The sequence below is a fragment of the Homarus americanus genome, unplaced genomic scaffold (genome assembly GCF_018991925.1).
Source record: "Homarus americanus isolate GMGI-L3 unplaced genomic scaffold, GMGI_Hamer_2.0 scaffold14720, whole genome shotgun sequence".
Taxonomy (NCBI): Eukaryota; Metazoa; Arthropoda; class Malacostraca; order Decapoda; family Nephropidae; genus Homarus; species Homarus americanus.
In genome coordinates this window covers 552,185-559,936 of record NW_024724088.1, presented here as the reverse complement: position 1 = coordinate 559,936, position 7,752 = coordinate 552,185, and positions in this window count along the sequence as shown.

The following is a 7,752-nucleotide window of genomic DNA, read 5'->3' as shown; positions in this document are numbered from 1 at the left end:
GAGAGAGAGAGAGAGAGAGAGATAATTGCCGACCTTGTTCTTAGGTTAGGTTGTAACTCTGTCGATACAAGACTACGTTGAGCTTGGTACCTCCTGAAGGCAGACCTATGATTAGTGTCTCTTGTTAGCTGTCAGGAGAGAGAGAGAGAGAGAGAGAGAGAGAGAGAGAGAGAGAGAGAGAGAGAGAGAGTGGAGAATTGGAAAGAAAAACAAAGAGGGAGGTAACAGACAGAGAGAGACAGATAGAGGAGAAAGAAGGAAAGAGACAGAAAAAATGTACCGTTTAGATGATAAGAGAGAAGAGAGAGACAGATAGAGATAGAAGGACAGATAATGGAAGAAAGAAGACAAATAGAGAGAGAGAGAAGAGAGACGGACTCAATGGTTAAGTTAAACCTTTGATCGACTCACGAGTCAGCTAGAGTCAGCAGGTGGTTATTAGTCAATTATCAGCCTCTCACTTATCAGGTGGTAATACGGGGTTGGTGAGCAGGTACTTCTCACCAGACTTATATAACTAATCCATTATTAACAGTCACTAATCAGTCATGCAGTAGTCAACAGTCAGTCACATAACAGTCAGCAGGCGGTCATTCACACACAGGAGACGCCGCATAGTGTAGCAGCGGTGAGGGCAAGTTTGTAGTGGACTGTTCCTGTTATGGTAATGCGGGCGAGGGAGGGAGGGAGGATGAGTGGTTAGGAAGGCTCTTGGTGGGTGAGTGGGAGGGAAGGAAAGTAGGTGAGAAGAAGGGAGGGAGGATAGGAGGGGGGATGAGGGTAGGTAGAGAGGGTAAGTGTTGAAAGAGGAGGCAAGGCAAGCAGGGGAGGGAGGTGGGGGACAGGAAGGGAGAGAGAGAGGAATGCGTGTTCAATAAAACAAAGGAAGATAGATGGGGAGGTATTAAAGAGAGAGAGAGAGAGAGAGAGAGAGAGAGAGAGAGAGAGAGAGAGAGAGAGAGAGAGAGGAATATGTATGGACAAAACGAACAGGGAAGATAAATTATGAGGGAAAACTAATAAAGACGGGAAGAGAAGGAGAGGAAGATACACACACACACACACACACACACACACACACACACACACACACACACACACACACACACACACACACACAGCCTCACTTGCCCATCCCACTCTTACTCATCCTGTTATTGTTTCCGATCATATAAAAAAAACATGATAGTTCACTTCGGGAATTTCCACCTTGAGGAGAGTTAAATTCTCAAGAGGAAATCCTGTAGTGCATGAGAGAGAGAGAGAGAGAGAGAGAGAGAGAGAGAGAGAGAGAGAGAGAGAGAGAGAGAGAGAGAGAGAGAGAGAGAGAGATGTCAACACGATGTAAACAAATGTATTAAATTGATTATCGTCAAACTTAATTCATGACCATCCTTCCCTTCTCCTTCCTCCCCTATCAACCTCTTCTCCCACTACCTTCCCCCTTTACCCCTGTCTTCGTCTCCCTGTCCTCCCTTAATCCCTTCCTTCTGCCCCCTTTTCCCTCCCAGCTATCCCACTTATTTACTATCCTCCCTACCCCCACCTTCCCCTATTTTCTGCCCCCCTCCTCTTGCCTTCCCCTAAGCCCTACATCCCTACTCAACCTTCCCCTACCTCCCCTCTCACTTCCCCTACCAGCCATAACCCCTTCCCCCACCCCTTCCCCTACCCTTCCTACCTCCCCGCCTCCTACACTATAATTTAAAAGACCATTTATTCAGTAATTCACAGGTGTAATTACAGAGGTGAGGGTGTCCACACAATGACTCTGTGACCATCAATCAATGTGTCGAGGGTGTTGCTTCGTCACGCCCACCCCCTGTGTGTGTGTGTGTGTGTGTGTGTGTGTGTGTGTGTGTGTGATAGACCCCAATTCATAATAGACCCCTAATCCTAACCTAACCTAACCTAACCTAACTTGGTGTTCAATAGTATGGGAGCCAAGTGGACTGGGACCTATTTGACAAGTAAGAGGCCATTTAGCCAATCAGGGATGAGTACTAACCAGCCACACCCCACTACCCCCAGAGCCCACCCACTACCCCCAGAGCCCACCCACTCACCCCAGAGCCCACCCACTACCCCCAGAGCCCACCCACTCACCCCCAGAGCCCACCCACCACCCACAGAGCCCACCCACCACCCCCAGAGCCCACCCACTCCCACCCCCAGAGCCCACCCACCACCCCCCCAGAGCCCACCCCAGACCACCCCAAAGCCCACCCACTACCCCCAGAGCCCACCCACCACCCCCCAGAGCCCACCCACCACCCACAGAGCCCACCCACTCACCCCCAGAGCCCACCACAGCCTCTGGAACCCACCTTGCCACACACACCTGAATAATTGATGTCGAGGCGTCTATAAAGTGTTATGAGAGCTGCGATCTCTCTCTCTCTCAATAATTTCTGTTACATGCCTAAATATATATCTATCTCCATTCACCTCCCTCGACCCCCTTTATTTCATTCCCACTCATCTCCCTCACCTCCTCACCTCTAATTTCCCACCTCCACCCTCCACCTCCCTTACCCCTCCCTTCGCCTCCCACCTCCCTCCACCACCCCTCCACACTTCATACTAATTTTACTAGACAATTTTTCATCGAGAAAATTGGACGTGATTGGAGTACTGATTTTTCCAGCTCTTTTGTAACGAGGATGATGCCAATTATCACAACAGCTCCCAATTACATTTAGTGATATATGATGCAACGCTTCACGTTCACTACCTGATATAAACGACAATTAGACTACACTCTAACCAGATGCTTACTCATACCGGATGGAACTTTCATTTTCAATAGTGTGACCTTTGATGTTTTGACCCTAATAACTTAACCTAACCTTAATGATGGTCTTGTTACGTGTTTATATCGTGTATGATTACTGTGGAGGAGGACTGACAACATTTCTTTCTTGTATTCCTTCGTGGTTGTCCGTGTGTGTGGTTTTTTTTTAATCTCTCGTCAGTGGCGTTCTCTCGGGGGCATGAGAGGTGCGGCAGATGAAGAGACACCCAAATGCTACAGCCAAGGGAGTAATCAGGGTCTTAACCACACAACCACACCAGCCATTACAACCACGACTAATCCTATAAATACGATGGTTAGCAGACCCGTGTTGTCATTATGGCCAAGACACAACGTTGTTATTGGTTATTATGGCAGACTGAAAGAGGTGGAATCCTTAACTTTATTTTTATTATATAACTTGTGTATCTGTGGTGTTTTGTGTGGTAATAATAGTGAGGTGAAGGCGATTGGTCAAGTCTTTGATGTTTTTTGTTGAGTTTATATAACGATAGGAACTTTTAAAGGTAAGGGACGGTAATTAATTAACAGGTAGAGGAATATTGGAATTGGTGGTAATATTACTGGGTAGATGACATGATCTGACTTAACCTAACTTAACATAATATATAAACTTACCTTACCTTACCTTACCTTACCTTACCTTACCTTACCTTACCTTACCTTACCTTACCTCACCTCACCTCACCTCTCCTTACCTCACCTCGACATGATCTGACTTAACCTAACTTAACATAATATATAAACTTACCTTACCTTACCTTACCTTACCTTACCTTACCTTACCTTACCTTACCTTACCTTACCTCACCTCACCTCACCTCTCCTTACCTCACCTCGCCTTACCTCACCTTACCTCGCCTTATCTCACCTTACCTTTTTACCTTACCTTACCTTACCTTACCTTACCTAATTTTGCCTTACTCCATCTTTTACCTTACTCCACTTAACCCACCTTTTTACCTTATCTTTTTACCTTTTACCTTTTATCTTTTACCTTACCTTACCTAACCTTACCTTACCTTACCTTACCTTACCTTACCTTACCTTACCTTACCTTACCTTACCTTACCTTACCTTACCTTACCTTACCTTACCTTACCTTACCTTACCTTATCTAACCACATGAGCAGGAAAATATAAAGGTTTGACTCAGATGTGGTAAAGGTTCTCTCAGCTGTGGGAGGGAAGTTGACTCAGCACATCACAGCTCCCTAATGAGTTAATTAACCTGTCTCTCCCACCTGCCTGGATCACGACACTTGACTTAATAACAGATGAGTCTCAGAACATTACCTGTCACGGTATATAACTCAGTCTCGCAGCCTAATATCTCGTGGTCTTTTGAAACATTAATATGGGTTCACCTGAAGATTAGAAACACTAGCTTATTTCACTTTCAGATTACCTAACGTAACCTAACCTGACTGACTGACTGACTGACCCACTGAGAGACTTTTTTTATAAGTAACGAAGGGTATTATTATAGGCAAGTTTGTACACACACACACACACACACACACACACACACACACACAAGTACACTTGTATAAACACATATACTAATCACCACAACCACACATAAATTCACATATACACGCACCTTAATCACGTACACACACACACACACAAAATAACATACATCATTTTTGCATTAATCAGACTCGACTGGGGTGTAGGAGCTACGGGCGATGTTGTAACTGATTACAGGTAAATCTATTTTTCTTTCTACCGACCCCACGGTAAAAAAACACCCAACATAATCTCTATCACACACGACATCTTCGACTTCACACACCCGTCTCAACCCTCCCTCACCCTCCACGACCCTCCCTCACCCGTCTCGACTCTCCCTCACCCGTCTCGACCCTCCTCACCCGCCTCGACTCTTTTCTACGACCCTCCACGACCCTCACATACCTTCCCTACCCACTCGACCTTGATCCTTCCTATCCACCCTCGTTCCTCCCCAGCTCCCCACGACCCTCCATGACCCACGACCCTCCCCTACCCTCCACGACCCTCCCCCTGCTCCACGATCCTACCCTACTCCCCACGACCCTCCACGACCTCCCCTCACTCCTCCACGACCCTTCCCTACTTCCACGGTCCTCCCTACCTCCCTCTTCCACGACCTCCACGACCCTCCCTACCCCCCATGATCCTCCCCCTACTCCCCTATGATCCTCCCTACCCCCACGACCCTCTACCCTCTTCCTCACCTGTGTGCTAACCAACAGGTAAACTAAGCCTTATCTTACCTATGTAGAAGGATCAGAAGCCCTATTTCTACCTGAACCACCTCCTGCCCTCACCTGACACCAGCCACCGGGTAAACTAAACCTTATCTTGCTGTGTGGGAAGGCGGGAGCCCCCCAGACTCCAGCTGGTCTCTTGTAAACACAGTCTTCGCGCCATGACAACCAAAATAATGAGTAATGACGTTCAGACCAGTAAATTAGCGTGTGGAGGTGAACTGAGGTGTGTATGATGGTGTATGATGGTGTATGATGGTGTTTGATGGTGTATGATGGTGTGTGATAGTGTATTATGGTGCAAGTCTGGGTGTATGATAGTGTATATACCTGGGTGTATGATATAAAATGTATTATAGTTGGGAATATAACGTCCAGGTGAACGTAATTACCTAAATCTACTTCAGCATACACGAGTATACCCTGGTATGTATAAATTGACCCAAAGGCCTACAGGTTAAGTATACCCTCAGCATACACAGGTATAATCAAGAGGTGACCACCCAGGTGTGTATGACAGTATAGCCAGATAGTATTGGTCAGCAGGTAGAGAAACAAGTATTGCCAGGTAAGTAAAAAAATCTTTATTATAGGGCAGGAGGGTTTATGCTCCACCGCTCCCTCACGCTCTATGTAAATTATCTGAGATGGTTTCCAGGATTACGTGACTGGAGCTGACATGACTCGGTATGACACGGTATGACACGGACAGCATGACACTGGCAGCATGACATAGGCAGCATGACACAGATACGACACGGTATGACACGGACAACATGACACTGACAGCATGACATATTATTATTATTATTATTATTATTATTATTATTATTATTATTACTTAGAAAATAACAAGGATGTGCAGATATAACAAATCGATATACAACACCCACACACACACACACACACACACACACACACACACACACACACACACACACACACACACACACACACACACACACACACACACACACACACACACACACACACACACACAGTCTCATGTCGTCAGTTAACCTGTGAGCTTATAAATTTATCTCAATGAGACTGTGCGTCGTGAGTGGTAAAAAATGTTCCTCTCAGTGGCCCACTGCTAGTCAGTCAGTCAGATCTCCATCGCTCTCATCCTCACCACCTCACCACCTCACCACCTCACCACCTCACCACCTCACCACCCCTCACCACCCTCACCACCCTCACCCTCACCACCCCTCACCAAGCCCTCACCACCCTCACCACCTCACCAAGCCTCACCACCTCACCACCTCACCACCTCACCACCTCACCACCTCACCACACTTCACCACCTCACCACCTCACCACCTCACCACCTCACCACCTCACCAAGCCTCACAGAACAACACGGAAATCATCAATTAGTGAGGTAATGGTTCTTATTTACTCATATTACGTGGTCAGCTTCCCACGTGACCTGTTGACTTAGTCGGAAGAGGAGGAGGAGGAGGAGGAGAGGAGGAGGAGAGGAGGAAGGAGGGGTGGAGATATGGAGAAGAGAGGAGAAAGAGGTATGGAAGGGATTGTGTGTGTGTGTGTGTGTGTGTGTTGACCCCATCTTATTATCCTAGCTGTCCTGTTGGGGAGGGGGGGTGGGGAGGGGAGGGTGACGACGTGAGGGGAGAGAGGGTGTGTATGTGGGTAAGCTCTCTCCCCCCCCCCCACACACACACACACACACACACTCCTGTTCTCCCACACCTTCCTCATACACTCTACCTTCACACACCTAAAACAACCTCTCCTTCACACCCCTACACACACACCACATCCTCCCCACACACACCCAAACACTCCACACCCCACACACCCCACACACCCCCACACACACCCCCACACACACACATCCCTGGGCCCTAACACCACAATGACACCACATGACTCTTCATTTTTTTATATAGTTCTTGCAACTCACTGCTGTGGGAACCACCTTCACTCTCCACCTTCTCCCCCCTTTCTCTTCCTCCACATGTCTTGCCCTCCTCTCCACCTTCTCCTCCCTCTCTCTCTCTCTCCCTCCCTTCCTCCCTCCCTCCACATATCTAACCCCTTCCCACTCCTTCCTCCTCCTCCTTTTCCCCCTCCTCCTCCTACTCCGTCTTCCATCTCTGCCTTCTTCTTCTTCTTCTTCTTATTCTCCTTCTTCTCCTTCTTCCTCTCCTTCTCCTTCTCCTTCTCCTCCCCCCCTCCTCCCCCTTCTCCTCCTCCTTCTTCTTCTTCGTTTCTGTCCGTCTCTCCATTATCATTCTCACGTACGTTATATCAACAGTAAAAACAGCAACTGCACATAACCACCGAAATAACCCTATGATAATCTGTATTTTTGCGGGAAAGTTGGTGTCAAGATCCTGTAGCCTGGGAAACGACAGACAGACAGGCAGACAGAAACAGATAGACGGACATAGAAACAAATAGACAGGCAGAAAACAGATAGATAGAGAGATAAAGAGAAAAATAAACAGAAAGTCATACGAACAGATAGATATATAAACACGGATAAATGAGCGGAGAAGGGGGACATTGGGGGAGAAAGGGAGGATGGAAGAAGGGAGGGATACATTAAAGGGAGAATGAAGGGAAGGAAGGAAGGAAGGAAGGAAGGAAGGAAGGAGAGACAGAGAAGGACTCCACACGACAGGTAATACTAGACGTCTGGCTGGACAG